This window comes from Carcharhinus amblyrhynchos, chromosome 28 (genome assembly GCF_965287045.1).
Source record: "Carcharhinus amblyrhynchos chromosome 28, sCarAmb.v2.hapA, whole genome shotgun sequence".
NCBI lineage: Eukaryota > Metazoa > Chordata > Chondrichthyes > Carcharhiniformes > Carcharhinidae > Carcharhinus > Carcharhinus amblyrhynchos.
In genome coordinates, this window is record NC_137351.1 from 4,484,637 (window position 1) to 4,500,960 (window position 16,324).

A 16,324-nucleotide genomic window follows, 5' to 3' on the forward strand; every position below is an offset into this window, starting at 1 on the left:
ACAGGGATAGGTTGGGGCAGAGAGCCTTAGTAAGATATTCTGTCAGAGGCGGTGCAGACTCGATGGGCCAAATGGCCTCTTCTGCACTCTAGGGATTCCATAATTTTGTGAAGAAGGAGACTTCAAATTGACTTGATTCAAACATTCAAGACGAGGAAAAGAATGGACGAAAGTAAACTAGGCAACCTGTTGTGTAAGGCGAAGGGCTTGGGTTCCAGGAACCACAGGGCAAAAATGAGGAAGTTGTGAATAAGCGGGAAGGAAGCAAAACTTTTCCATTCACATATTTGTCGAACAAGTAAGAAGTCTCACAACACCAGGTTAAAGTCCAAAAGGTTTGTTTGGAATCACGAGTTTTCGAAGTGCTGCTCCTTCCTCAGGTGAGTGTTGAATAAGATGTCAGAATCTGACAATACAGATGGGCTTTATCAGCAATTGGACATGTTTTGGGGATTGAAGTGACTGAGAAACTTGGTGGATGGAGGGGTGATCTCTAAAAGTAATGTGGGATTGTCTAATTGCCTTTTCTTGTTAATAAAAGTTCTTCTGTGGTTAAATGGTGCAAAAACAATGAAAGGGAAAGGATTAAATCGGTTTCAGAATGAATAATGAAGCAGTCTTGTCAATTATTAAAGGCGTACTTTAATTCTGCAATAACTCTTCCATGTCACTGAAGCAATATTGAGCTGAGTGACATTTAAATCAATCCCTTTCATTCTCCTTTATTGCTTCTCATTATTTCCTGTGCCACGTGTTTCTAGTTAAGCCGATGGCTGGACAGCACTTGCCCTGGCCGCATACCCTTTTGATCAAACCTGACCCCAACTGTGTCTCTTCACCGAAATCCTTATCTTCTTGGGGGGGTGGGGGAGGGGGGCTGTTGTTGGCCAGGATGTAGGCGCTGGGGGCAACAACTGCACTGACCCTTCCTGAGGTGAGGCAGTGGGGAGGATGGTGAAATACCAGACAGGATATTGTGCTTGTATTTCATAAAAATGTATTGAGTTGAAAAAGTTGAACAGGAAACCAAGATTAAAGGAGGCAGGAGATGAGACATCTTGCTCCAAAGCAATTTTATGGCCACTTCAAAATCTATCCGTAATTAATAAGCAGAGTGAGGCAAATCCTCTGTGTCCTCTCCCATGGAGAGGGCTCCGTGCTGTTTAATGAAGCTGCCCTGACTTTCCTTCCCCTTTTGACTACTACCGTTAGCCCAGTTAAGTTTGAGTATAATGCCACGCAATGGCCATCAGCAGTAAGAGGCAGTTTAACCACCACCCCTTGACATTCAATGGTGTTACCATCACTGAATCCTCCACTGTCAACATCCTTGCGGTTACTATTGACCAGAAACTCAACTGGACTCACCACGTAAAGACAGTGGGCAGGATTTTATGGCTCACTCGTCGCGCAACAATAAAATCCTGCCCAACGTCAATGAACTTCCTCATTGCCGTCCCTTGTCCACTCCAATTCCCGTGTTGCGCAGGGCGGTAAAATTCTGGCCACTGGCTATAAGAACAGGTCAGAAGCTAGAAATCCTGCAGTGAGTAATTCGCCTCCTGACTCCCCAAAGCCTGTCCACCATCTACAAAGCACAAATCAAGCGTGTGACGGAATACTCCGGCTTACCTGGATGGGCACAGCTCCAACATTCAAGAAGCTTGACACCATCCACCACTGATACTCAGTTGCAGCAATGTGTACTATCTACAAGATGCACTGCAGATGTGCTGGTTAGGTGCACTGCCATGTTAAATTCTCCTTCAATGTACTCGAACAGGCACCGGAGTGTGGCGACTGGGAGCTTTTCACAGTAACTTCATTAGTGTTGACTTGTGACACTAAAAAATAAACTTTACCTTTCTACTTTAGAAATTCACCATAGATCCTCAGACAGCACCTTCTAAACCTCATGACAGCTTCCATCTAGAAGTACAAGGGCAGCAGATACATGGGAACACCGCCACCTGCAAGTTCCCTTCCAAACCATTCGCCATCCTGACTTGGAAATATATTGGTGTGGAGATGCCGCCGTTGGATTGGGGTAATACAATAAGAAGTTTCACAACACCAGGTTGATCTGGTATTTGAGACTTCCTATTGGAATTATATTGCAGTCGTTGGGTCAGAACTTTAGAACTCCTTCCTTAATGGCATTGTGGGTCAACACACAGTATGTGGACTGCAAGAAGGCAGCTCACCACCACCTTCTCAAGGGCAACTGGGGATGGACAATAAATGCTGGCCAGCCAGCGACACCCATATTCCACAAATGAATTTTGAATAATGTGCCTGTTGTGTCTGGATGCTTTGTGAACACAGAGGTAGGTTTCAAGCTCAGGGTGTTTCGATGGTTTTTGTGTCAGAATGGGGCACAACTGAGGCCAAGCAGTGCCCCGTCAGTGGTTGATGAGCGGGGAAGGTGACCAGAGGCGAGACTGGTGGAAGAAGATGAAAGAGGTGCAACTCTCCCAAAAAAGTCTTTTGGCAGAAGTTACAGCCTTCCGCCAAATTCCAAAATTGCCTCCAAGGGAGGTGATGGCCCAACAGTATTTGCGTTAGACTGTAAATCCAGAAACTCAGCTAACGTTCCAGGGACCCGCGTTCGAATCCCACCACCACAGATAATGGAATTTGAATTGAATAAAAAATATTAAGAATCTACTGATGACCATGAAACCATTGTCAGGAAAACCCATGTGATTTACTAATGTCCCTTAGGGAGGAAGTCTTTTGTCCTTATCCTGTATGACTCCAAAGCCACACCAATGTGGTTGACTCAACTGCCCTCTGAACAATAGTAACTAGGGATGGGCAACAAATACCGGTGAGCCAGTGATGCCCACATCCCATGAATGAATAAAAAATGTATTTAAATTTTGCTGGCACAGTGGTTAACACTGCTGGCTCATAGAACCAGGGACGGCCTTGGGTCACTATCTGTGTGGTGTGTTTGCACATTCTTCCCATGTCTGCGTAGGTTACCTCTGGATGCTCTGGTTTCCTCCCACAGTCCAAAGATTTGTGAGTTAGGTTGATTGGCTATGCTAAATTGCCCCTTAGGGTCAGGAGGATTAGCAAGATAAATATGAGGGATAACGGCAGTGGGGCCTGGGTGGGATTGTGATCAGTGCAGACTCAATGGGCCAAATGGCCTCCTTCTGCACTGTAGATTCTATGATTCTACGATAACCTCCCCTCTTCTTGATGTGCGTCTGCATCATTGAAGATGATGCCATGTGTCATACACACTGCTCCTGACTCAAGCTGTAATTTGTGCTATTTTTAAATGCAAAAAAAAACAAACTGTCAATTTATTTTATTGGCGAGGAGGCTCATTGTGTTTGCTATTTAACTGCGAGTCACGTTCCACTGCTTGTGATACAACAGGAACTGGGGACAGACTGAGTGATGGATCTACCTGATGCTGGAGGCAGCCTTGCATGAATTACTCACTGTTACTGGTGTCCATTGACACACACATGTTATTGTTTAGCAAAGACAGTTCCTGCTGACTGGAGGGAGGAATGGATGGAAGGAAGGAATGGATGAGCTCAAGGGAAGAATGAATGAAAGGGAAAGATGAAAGCGATGGACTGAAGGATGGAAAGAAAGCACCAATAAGAGGGGGTATGATGGTACAGTGGTTAGCACTGCTGCCTCAAAATGCCAGGGACCCAGGTTCAATTCCAGCCTTAGGTCACTGTTGGTGTGGAGTTTGCATGTTTCCCCGGTACCTGCGTGGGTTTCCTCCGGGTGCTCCAGTTTCCTTCCACAGTCCAAGATGTGCAGATTAGGTTGATTAGCCGTGCTAATTGGCCCTTAGTATCAGGGGGATTAGGAGAATAAATGTGTGTGGTTATGGGGATAGGACCTGGGTGGGATTGTTGTCGGTGCAGACTCGATGGGCAAAATGGCCTCCTTCTGTGCTGCAGATTCTATGATAGGATAAATGACCACATAATTTAGTTTTCATTTATTAGTGTCACAAGTAAGCTTACATTAACACTGCAATGAAGTTACTGTGAAAATCCCCTAGTCGCCACATTCTGGTGCCTGTTCGGGTACACTGAGGGAGAATTTAGCATGGCCAACGCACCCTAACCAGCACATCTTTCGGACTGTGGGAGGAAATCAGAGCAGACACAGGGAGAACCTGCAGACTCCGCACAGACACTGATCCAAGCCTGGAATCGAATTCGGGTCCCTGGGGCTGCGAGGCAGTAGTACTGGCCAATTTGTGGTCCTTTAGGGTATTTGACAATTCTTGTGCCTATGTCTTAAACCTATAGTCCCATTCTTAGCCGGATATTCCTCCAGCTCATTTCTAAATTTCAGCCGCTTTAGCAGATTTTACAAATTCACTGCTTTGGGAGAAGGGACAAGCTTCCTTCTGCAACCAGCTGTCGGCTTCTCTGGTGTTTGAAATTTTCAAATCTTTGATCATCCTTAAATATCATCTGATGTGAGTTCAGAGATAATGGCTTAAATTTTTCCTTGGTGATGACAGCGCAACTATTGGCGTCTGCTGATCTTTACCCAACGAAAGTGGCAGCAGCCTCAGGAGTCTACATGTGCACAGTTAAACGTGGAAACTAAAACCTGCTGTCGATAAATCGATGTGATTCCATTGGATATAGTGTAGCATTTCGCACATTCTCCACTGCAATCTAGATTTGATAAAAACTGCCACTATTATGCCATTAAAATCACACTGCAAACACAGCACGCTAACATCGTAATTATTGCCAAACCCATCACTGGTTCTGAAAAGCTAATTTTATATTTGTAGAAGGACAATTTTCTCCACTATGCTAAAAGAATTTCAGATATTTAAATTGTTCTTAAAGTTTATGATATTTTTGCTTCTATGTTAATCCAATTAGGGGGCGGCACGGTGGCACGCTGGTTCGCACTGCTGCCACACAGCCCCAGACACCTGGGTTCAGTTCTGGCCATGGGAAACTGTACGGAGTTTGCACGTTCTCCCCATGTCTGTGTGGGTTTCCTCCAGGTGCTTCTGTTTCCTTCCACACTCCACAGATGTGCGGGTTAGTTTGATTGGCCATGCTAAATTGCCCCTTAGTGTCGGGGGGATTAGCATGCTAAATACATAGGGATAGAGCCTGGGTGGGGATTGTTGTCAGCACAGGCTCAATGGGCCAAATGGCCTCTTTCTGCACTGTAGGTATTTCATTTATATTTATATTTTTGCAAAGAAAGGTAAATGCTTTTACCTTCCTGGTTTGCAGTATGTGAACACTCTAAAGACTGCTTGCTGATATATGAATAAGGGGCAGGAGTAGGCCATTCAGCCCCTCGAGCCTGCTCCGCTATTTGGTAAGATCATGGCTGCTATGATAGTAATCTCAAATCTGCATCACTGCCTGTACAGAGTTTGCACATTCTCCCCGTATCTGTGTGGGTTTCTTCTGGGTACTCCAGTTTCCTCCCAATAACCTATTGCCACTAGTTTACCAAGAATCTATCCACCCTGGCCTTGTAAATGTTCAAAAACTTTAGGTGGGAGCCCACACATGCCGTCTGCAAGATCACCAGTGGTAGCTCAAGATCCAGCAAAACCTGGGAATAATGAAACTTGCCGGCGAGATCATGATCTCTGATTTTTTGCTGCCTCTCGCTAGTGATGCATTCAGGCTCACCAGAACCCGATTGCATTGATTTCAATAAACCTGAATCTAATTAAAGACGTCCCACGCCAGATCTTCCTCCTCTCACGAACCCTTGTCAACGTTGGGTTTACAACAGATCCCCCCCCAGATGTGAATCTGTCGAGGGGATCCCCCCCCACCGTGCCACAAAGGTTACTATAGCCCCCAGGATGCGGGGGGTGGGGGGTGGTGGATTCGGACATGGCCAAGCAAGTCCCCGGCATTGTCCCCTGGCACAGTTTGACAGTGCCATGTTGGCAGTGCTGGGAGCAGCCTCTAAGGGGTGCCGCGTGTGCGGGGACTCCTCTATTTGTGGTGGAGATGAATGGACAATAGGGATGCTGGTGATGTTCAGTGTCGGGGAAAGGGGGCCAATACCAGCAATTACCGAGTGTTAGGGCCTGAGGGGAATGGGGAACAAACCACACCCACTCTATTTTTTTTTGGCAGTTAAAGGAACAAGATTTGGAGAAAAAACTGGCCAATGGAGTGAAGAATTCCTGGTGGACTTCCCTGGTGGTCTAGTGGTTAGGATTCGGCGCTCTCACCACCACGGCCTGGGTTCGATTCCCAGTCAGGAAATTGCATGTTTGGAGTTTAGAAGGATGAGGGGAGATCTTATAGCGACGTATAAGATAATGAAGGGGATGGATAGGGTAGAGGTAGAGAGATTCTTCCCGCTTAGAAAGGATAGCAGGACTAGAGGGCACAGCCTCAAGATAAGGGGGGGTCGGGGGGGGACAGTTCAGATCAGAGTTGAGGAGGAACTTCTTCACTCAAAGGGTGGTGAATCTCTGGAATTCTCTGCCCGTTAAAGTGGTGGAGGCTACCTCGCTAAATATATTTAAGTCACGGGTAGGTAGGTTTCTGATAGACAGGGGAATTAAGGGTTATGGGGAGAAAGTGGGAAAGTGGAACTGATCCACTTCAGATCAGCCATGATCTTATTGAATGGCGGGGCAGGCTCGAAGGGCTAGATGGCCTACTCCTGCTCCTATTTCTTATGTTCCACACCAATTTTCTCACCAGAACCTACGCTGCCAAATTCTTATAAGATTCTACCTTCTGTTTCCACCAGTTTTTTAGGAACAGTTCCAAAAACTGACGACCCTTTAATTAAAAAAAAACCTCTCCACTGAGTAGCCTACTCCTGCTTCCGGTTTCTATTTGGTTTAGGTCATATTTCACTGGAGTTTAGAAGAGTGAGAGGGGATCTCGTAGAAACTTATAAAATTCTAACAGGATTAGACTGGATAGATTCAGAAGAAATGTTCCCAATAGTGGGGGAGTCCAGAACTAGGAGGGGAGGGGGGGTGGTCATAGTTTGAGGATAAGAGGTAAATTTTTTAGGGTGGCACGGTGGCACAGTGGTTAGCACTGATGCCTCACAGCTCCAGGGATCTGGATTCGATTTCCAGCCTTGATCACTGTCTGTGCGGAGTTTGCACATTCTCCTCGTATCTGCATGGGTTTCTTCCGGGTACCCCAGTTTCCTCCCACAGTCAAAGATGTGCGTGTTAGGTTGATTGGCCATGCTAAGTTGCCCCTTAGTGTCCCAGGATGCATAGGTTAGAGGGATTAGTGGGGTAAATACATGGGGCAATGGGGATAGGGCCTGGGTGGGACTGTTAACAGAGCAGACTCAATGGCCAAATGGCTTCTTCTGCATTGTAGGGATTCTATGACCAAGGTGGGGAGAAATTTCTTCACCCAGAGGGTGTTGAATGTGTGGAATTCACTCCCATAGAAAGTTGTTGAGGCCTAACCATTGTGTGAAATTTAGATATAGCTTTTGGGGCTAAAGGGATATGGGGCGGTGGGGGGGCATCAGGATATTGAATGTGATGATCAGCTATGATCAATATGAATGGCGGAGCAGGCTCGAGGGAGCAATGCCTATTCCTGCTTCTAGTTTCTTTGTTCCTATGTTTTAAATCCTTGTGGGTAGCTTTCTCCTAGGCCTGTGACTTAGGCCATTGCTTTACATTTGACACAAAATTCAGCCTGACAGAAACTGGTAATGAAAAAAAACCTAATGTCAGTTACAAAATGCTCAAGCACTTTGTGACTTATTTTTTTTAAACTGTGCTCACTTGAGTGAGTCACTTAGGAAAGTACAAATAAACCTTCACTTTTAATGACATTCAGGACGTAAGTGCCACTGCAGACAAGGCAGAGCAAGTCAGGAATCAGAAACAGAACGAGTGTTTCGAAATCTCTACTGGGAGCAGGAGGCTGTCATTAAGGGCTGACAAACTAAATCATCTTTCAAAGGTTTGGCTGATCCAAGTGCAGGCAGCTGTACTAGCTGAGCATCTTAGAAGTCACAAACTTGTCAAGCTTCCTCCTTTTAGCGCTCATCTCATCTTACTAGCCGACGCTTAAAAGGTGACTGTCATTTTAAAGGTTACATTTCATGTTGCAATGCTTTATCTTCTGAACACTTTTCAAAGGCAGTCATGAAACGGTAAGGTGGGCAGGGAGGAATTGAAGAGATTCACACACTCGTACTGACAGTGGCTCGGTTCAAAGCTTCCCAGATATCGACAGGTGGGGATATAACACAATGGAAAATAAGAACCTGCTCTGGAGAGCTGTTGATTTAAGCATGCTGGTGTTCAGTGGGGAGATACAGCAGCATTGCCACAAGAGTCATCATCCAGAATCCCAGCACAGTGCCCTGGGGACCTGGGTTCGAATCCCACCAAAAGCTTAAAGTTTATTTATTAGTCACAAGTAGGCTTATATTAACACTGCAATGAAGTTACTTTGAAAATTCCCTAGTCGCCGCAGTCTGGCACCTGTTCAAGTACACTGAGGGCAAATTTGGCATGGCCAATACACCAAACCAGCACATCTTTGGACTGTGGGAGGAAACCAGAGCATCCGGAGGAAACCCACGCAGATACGGGGAGAACGAGCAGACTCCACACAGACAGTGACCCAAGCCGGGTAATCGAACCCAGGTCCCTGGTGCTATGAGGCAGCAGTGCTAACCACTGTGCCACTGTACCACCCCACAGTAAATTAATTTAAATCCATTATGGGGTTGTACGGTGGCACAATGGTTAGCACTCCTGCCTCACAGCGCCAGGGTCCCAGGTTTGATTCCCAGCTTGGGTTACTATTTGTGTGGAGTTTGCACATTCTCCCTGTCTCTGCGTGTGTTTCTTCCGGGTGCTCCGGTTTCCTCCCACAGTCCAAGGATGTGTGGGTTAGGTGGATTGGCCGTGCCAAATTGCCCCTTAAAATCAGGGGGACTAGCTACAGTAAATGCATGGGGCCTGGGTAGGATTGTTGTCGGTGCAGATTTGATGGGCTGAATGTCCTCCTTCTACACTGTAGGATTCTATGATTCTAAAAGATTGTTATAAGGAAACCATTGTCTTAGAAACCCATCTTGTTCGCTAATGCCTTTCAGGTAAGGACATCTACTTCCTTACCTGGTCTGGTCACCGACCCCAGAACCATGTGGTTGACTCTTAATTTCCCTCTGAAATGGCTACTTAGTTCCAGAGCAATTATTTGATTTGATTTATTATTGTCATGTGTATTACAGACAGTGAAAAGTATTGTTTCTTATGTGCTATACAGACAAAGCATATTGTACATAGAAAAGGGAAGGAGAGGGTGCAGGGATTGAGGGATGGACAGTAATGCTGGCCTTGCCTGTAATGTCCACATCCCATGAATGAACAAAGAAAACTGAATGCTGATTCAGGAGGTTTGTCGCTCGAAGAGATTGAACAGTTTAGGCCTATACTCTCTGAAATTTAGAAGAATGAGGGAGATCAAACTCAGGTATACAGGATGATAAAAAGTCTGGATAAAGTAGATACGGAGTGGATGCGTCTTCTTGTGGGGCGTTCTAGGAGAGGTCATAGTCTTTGGGTAAGGAGTAGAAAATTTAAACAGAGTTGAGAAGAAACTACTTCTCCCAAAGCGTTGTGAATCTGTGGAATTCGCTACCCCAAGGTGCAGTGGATGCTGGGACAGTGAGTAAAGTTAAGGAGGATTTAGATAGATTTTTAATTGGTAATGGGTTGAAAGGTTATGGGGAGAAGGCAGGAAAATGGGGAGGAGGAGTGTATCAGCCATGATCGAATGGCAGAGCAGATATGATGGGCCAAATGGCCTAATTGTGCTCCTAAATCTTATGAGCTTATGAACTTATGACTCCTGAAACTTGTTTGGTGGCTTGATGACTTCTGCAGGTGCCATTCTTCATGGACTATATTCTACACATGTTATTTAATTACCCTCCAGTAATTCAGCATCTCTCAATTTTTAACTGAGAGACAGGGTGAAGGCAGGACTCCTTCCAGATAGACTAAATCGTAGGAAGGATCGGGAGTAATCAGTGATTCAGAGCAAGTTTGATCTTGGACAGTTTGTAACCTATAGAAGGGAGGGAAGACTAAAGCAGAGAAGGAGTGACACAGGGTGGAATTCGGCCATCTGGGGACTGAGTCGTTTGCTGTGGCGGGAATCTGCAGTATCTCCTACTGCGGTAAAACATGTCAAAATCCTCTGCCTCTTATAGATGATGCAACAAGGTGATTAGCACTGAATTCCATGGCGGGGCAGATCTGGGTGGTGTGTAGTCCACTGTTCTAATCTGGTGCCATATTGAAAAGATGCCCAACATCAGTGACACACTATTAAAGAAAGAAGACGGACCCTCTCAGAAAGACGATGGATCTCCAGGAACATTCTGAGACTGGAAGATATACCCCTTCCCCCAGACACCTGACCTGGAAAGTCCATCTGCAGGTGCTCCCCCATCACTAGACTCTTAATCCAGAAACTCAACTAATGTTCTGGGGACCCGGGTTCGAATCCCGCCATGGCAGAAAGTGGAAATTGAATTCAATTAAAAAATCTGGAATTAAGAACCTACTGATGACCACGAAACCCATTGTCGGAAAAACCCATCTGGTTCACTCATGTCCTTTAGGGAAGGGAATCTTACCTGGTCTGGCCTACATGTGACTCCAAAGCCACAGCAATGTGGTTGTCTTTCAACTGCCCGCCAAGGGCAACTAGAGATGGCAATAAATGATGGCCCAGCCAGTGACACCCATGTCTCACAAATGATTTTGAAAAAAACACCACGGTGGAGTCCAGGGTTGTTGGCAACCTCCTAAACTCTGGAGGCAGCACCCAGTGTTGTTCAGGTGAATGTTGACAGCTGCACGACACTTTGTTCCAGATGTGTTTCGCACTAGTGTGTGTTTTCCCACTGGTGCCGCAATGAACTGGACATGGGTAACCAGGCCTTCACCTGTATCCCATTAACGGGGTGCAAGGGGGTTTCTCGCTGGCCTCCAGTGGCTTTTCCCATCCGCCATGGTGGGCACCATCGGAAAATCCAATTTTTGGGTCTCCCGCCTCCCCTCTCCCCCAGTGCTGGCAATGAACCCATCATTGGGACTTGGAATAATGCTGTCCATAGTTTGAAAGCCCAAGGAATGGATTGGAGTAAGAGAGGTTACAGTGAAAGTGCGACGCTACGAGAAAGCATTGCTTCAGATGTGTGCTCGAGACAAAAGAATAAAGGCAAGTTCATTGACCATAATTAAAGTGCAAAAAAAGGTTGCAGGAGGAAATCTTTTCTCTGTCATCTCCTCCAACGTACAGCTGACATAGGCCTACAGCCTAATAGCTCATGTTAAATGTAAGTGTCTATTATTATGCTTTTATTAATAATTAGGAGATTAATATAGCAACAATATCATTCTGCTCACGCGTTCAGACCATTACCAAACCAGCCTGAGATAGTAATGAGGCCCTTAGGGCCAGTAACAACAACAGTGCCTGAGTACAATTGCATGACAATCATTATCTCAGACAGATGTGAAATTTACTCTCCTTCATCATTGCTTGGCTCAGCTCGACAGAGAGTCTGAATTCCTTATTTTAAGATGACATTTCCTGCTGCTGTGTCAACAGGACCCTCAGTTCCCAGGTTTGATCTGCAGAGAGAGCTGGAATCCCCTCCAAGACAAGAGGCCAGTCACTTTGTGATCGAGTGGATTGCGGCTGAACTAATTGCTGGGCTTGCAATGTCCCTCAGAGCTTCAAAGACCATCAGTAATGGCCTAAATATAAGTACTCTGCCTGCTGAAGAGCCGAGAAACACACTATAAAACAAAAGAAGGTCCCAATCCATTAGCCCTGCTGTTTCTTAACTATACACTGAGGTGATATATGCATTTATACTGAAACCAGATACTTATTGGTAATTTGAGATTTTATATTGGCAAAGCTACAAACTAAGGAATTAAAACAGAAACTCTTGTGGCGAGATGAACACCAGTAATGACTTTGGTGAACTCAGCTATTCTCAGCAGCCTGAACAAGTCAGATACTGTCTCCCTGGTCAATACTCAATTGTGCTGTGTTACTGAAGCGGGAGTGGCATAGTAGATAGCACTGCTGCCTCACAGTGCCAGGGACTCGGGTTCGATTCCAGCCTTGGGTCACTGTCTGTGTGCAATTTGCATGTTTTCCCTGTGTCTGCACGGGGGCGCTCTGGTTTCTTCCCACAGTCCAAAGGTGTGCAGGTTAGGCGAACTGGCCATGTTAAATTGCCCCTTGGTGTCCCAAGATATGTAGGTTTAGATGGGATTAATTATGCTAAATGTGAGGGATAACACAGAGAGGGCCTGCACAAAATACTGAGCTGAATGGCTTCTTTTGCGCAGTATGGATTCTATGAATCAGAAAGGTTTATTTTAATTCATGATGAGAGTCATTGCGGGTCGGTGCTGTGAAGAGGGTGGGGTGGAACAGACAAGGCAGGAAGTAAATTGTTCCCTCTTCAATCCATGGGTTTGTAGATGTGTCATTGCTGAATCGTGATTCCCATTGATCCTCTAGCCTCAGGGGTCTGCCCACCATCCTTCACTGGACAGCGAGCATGCCCTCTACCCACTAATTGGCCAGCTGACCAGAAATGATATTGAGCAATTATTTCCGACTTAGCCGGGAGTCGAGACCCACCTGGCATCAGGATCCCTAACCCTTCAAATGTAAAATCCAGCCTGGTGTTTCAGGTGTCTCATCCAATGGCAGGCATCTTCCCATGCAACCACACCAGAATAACATTGTCTCCTGCCTCACTGTCCAGCATTTCAGCCTCTGTAAAGGTTGCAGGATCTGGTTCATGGCTGGGGCACAGACGTTCATGGCAGACCAAATGAAAAGGGTGGTGATGGCTTCAGCCAGGTTAATGAGGTTAGCCTGCTGAAGTATGAGCTCCCTGATGAGTCCTGCCTATGGCCATAAAAGTCTGAAAACACCTAATCCCAGAAGCTAAGCAGACTCAGGCCTGGTTAGTACTTGGGTGGGATAGTGCCTGGGAATAACAGGTGCAGTCAGCTTTTGCTGCCAGCAGAATCTGCTCACAACACACAGTCGTCACATGCTCGGCCCAGGGGCTGCCGCAAGAAGATGTCCCTGATGAGTCCTAATTGACGGTCCAATCAGGAGCCTCATAATTCCCTATTTAAAGCAGGAATGTCAGTCTCTCTGCCTGCTGAAGCAGGAAGCAACCGAGAGTAAGAGCTCTATGGTATTGTGTTCTCTTATAAATAAAGAAAACTTGGTGATGGGACCTTTGCCTCCACGGAGTTATTACAAGCTTGAAAATGCCAAATGAGGAATTAGTGTCAAATCTGACTCGCAACTACAAATGACTAGAACACAAGGCATCGATTTAAGCCATCTTCCAAGATCTTCCACAGCTGATACCATTTCTTAAATCTGTGAACAACATCTGTCATGTAATCGGAGCCAAACCAATTTATCCTCCACTTCCATCTTCAATCCTTTAAATATCACTGATTGCTACCTTATGTTGCCTCAGTTGTACCAATCATATTGTTGATGCCTGGAGAGAAATATGGTTGGATTCAAATCCTTCTTACTTGGAGGCCAGATTATACCATCCTCTACACTCTGCTACCCATGGCAGCTGCGCTGGCAGTCAGCTTCTGCAACAGAAGGTATGATTGTTCTTAGCTTCTCTGTTCTTCTGCTCAAATTATCCCTGGCTTGCTAAGCGCAGCCCTCATAGTGTCACAAAGCCGTTTGTGGGTTTCTGCAGCCAAACCACTATCAGCAGCAGGCCTGGTACACCTGCCCCCTATTCCATATTCATGCCAACGCTATAGTTAAGAAAGTCCACCGGCGCACCTACTTTCTCAGGAGGCGAAGAAAAGTTGGCATGTCAGCTTCATGACTGTCACCAATTTTTACAGATGTCCTATAGGGATGCCCTTTCTGGATGTATCATGGCTTGTTTTGGCTCCTGCTCTGACCAAGAACACAAGGAACGACATAGTTTTGAATGTAGCCCAGTCCATCATGCGAACCAGCCTCCCCATCCATCTACACTTCCCACTGCCTTGGAAAAGCAGCCAGCATAATCAAAGACCTCGTACATCCCGGACATACTCTCTTCCACCTTCTTCGATTAGGAAAAAGATACAGAAGTCTGAAAACACATAGCCCAACCGACTCAAGAACAGCTTCTTCCCTGCTGCCATCAGGCTTTTGAATGAATCTACTTTATATTAAGTTGATCTTTCTCCACACCCTAGCTGTGACTCAAAAACTGAAAATGGCGGAAAATTTCAGCAGGTCTGTCAGTACCTGTGGAGAGAGAATAGAGCCAACGTTTCCAGTTTAATCCGAAGGGTCATCTCGACTTGAAACATTGGCTCTATTCTCTCTCCACTAATGCTGTCAGACCTGCTGAGATTTTCCAGCATTTTCTGTTTTTGTTTCAGATTCCAGCATCTGCAGTATTTTGCTTTTACTCTAGCTATGACTGTAACACTACATTCTGCACCCTCTCCTTTCCCTTCTCCCTATGTACCTTATGAATGGTATGTTTTGTTCATATAGTGCGCAAGAAACAATACTTTTCACTGTATCTCAATATATGTGACAATAATAAATCAAGTCATTCTTTTCAATGCAGGGTTTAAAGTTTATTTATTAGTGTCACAAGTAGGCTTACATTAACACTGCAATGGAGTCACAGTGAAAATCCCCTACTTACCACATACTGGCGCCTGTTTGGGTACTCTGGAGGAGAATTTAGCATGGCAAATGCACCTAACCAATACACTGTGAGAGGAAACAGAGCACTCGGAGGAAGCCTACACAGACAGGAGGAGAACATGCAGACTCCACACAGACAAGTGACCCAAGCCAGGAATCGAAACCTGGATTCCTGGTGCTGTGAAGCAGCAGTGCTAACCACGGTGCCATCAGTCTCTGAGTTGTGGATCAAGGCCAATCTTTGAATCTCTCATCAACAGATCTGGCCTTCTCATGTTCCATGCATTCATCTGGAAATGGCATTCAGGCTTGCTAACTACTCCCTCACAGATGAGTGTTGTTGGGCCACTTGAAATTGCAGGCGATTGGGAGGTGATGTGGGCAAGGTTGGATAACCATGAAACAAAGGAACCATGTGTTGTTCTGCAGTTGCTTGCTAATGTGACACAATTGGAAGGGCGTAAGAACAAGGTGTACAAGAGTAGGTAAATAGTATAATTGCCTTCTAATCAATTTCAATTCACAGCTGATTGTTGCTTTGCTGTTTCACCGTGTAGGAGTTGGAATAACAACTTAACTCAAAAATAGCAAAATTAAGCATAGGCTGCAATCTTCCCAGCACTCAAGAGTGACTGACCTTCAGTTAACCCAAAATTGCAGGCAAACAGCTTACATCCTCGCTCTCTGTCACTCAAAAATTGTCATTGCCTTTTCACACCTTGCGAACGAACCAAATATCGGCTAATGCCAAATTATGTGTGCTGTGGATCCATGAGGACCAAGTTAAAACCTCTCCAAAGTCATATCAAAAAGTGCAATTAAAGAAGGCGGAGGCTTCTGCCATTTCACTCTGAATTTCACCTGAATATTAAACATTAGAGGTGAAAGAAGCCAATGTAACCCATTGCATTATCCAGACTTCAGAATCAATCCCTCTACCACCAACGCTCAGTAGCAGCAGTGTGTACTATCTACAAAATGCACTGCAACAATTCACCAAAGATCCTTAGACAGCATCTTCTAAACCCACAACCACCACTGATGCCCATGTCCCACGAATGAATAAAAAATATTGCACCTCAAAAGAGTCGTGAAGTGTATGTGCATGAGGGGACCTTTCAAAAAGTCCTCCTTTTCTACCTCCCCACACTTCCATCCTAAGCCAAGGTGTGCTCTCCATCCGTCCACTCTGCCTCTCATATCCCCATGTCAAGGTAAGGCTCATCAAATAGCCCCTCATGCCCACATACAAAGAACAAAGAACATCCCAGCACGGGAAACAGGCCCTTCGGCCCAATGAGCCCGCGCCGCCGCACCTTCCCACACCTACCCCGCCCTGTGTGTATGTGAGTGGAACCCCTAATGTAGCCAGATTCAGGGGAGAATAGTGTAGGGTCAATTTGGTAAACCAATCAGCCTAAGACCACATCTTTGGGGTGTGGGAGGAAACTGGAGCACCCGGAGGAAACCCACGCAACCACAGGGAGAATGCGCAAACTCCCAGAGATACAGGCCCAAATCCATGTATCTGCACAGCTAGCAGTGATAGTCACTGAGCTGTTGCGGTGCCCATCTGC

General features: G+C 45.8%; 1 protein-coding gene and 1 non-coding gene across 2 annotated transcripts in view; one reads left to right on the forward strand and one right to left on the reverse strand.

Annotated features, from left to right (window-relative positions):
* Positions 1 to 16,324, reverse strand: part of LOC145359671 (NT-3 growth factor receptor-like) — a 760,567-nt gene that overhangs the window by 429,055 nt on the left and 315,188 nt on the right. The gene's annotated exons all lie outside the window — the stretch shown is intronic.
* Positions 6,186 to 6,257, forward strand: trnae-cuc (transfer RNA glutamic acid (anticodon CUC)). The gene has a single exon. It is a non-coding gene; the product is annotated as a tRNA-Glu (tRNA).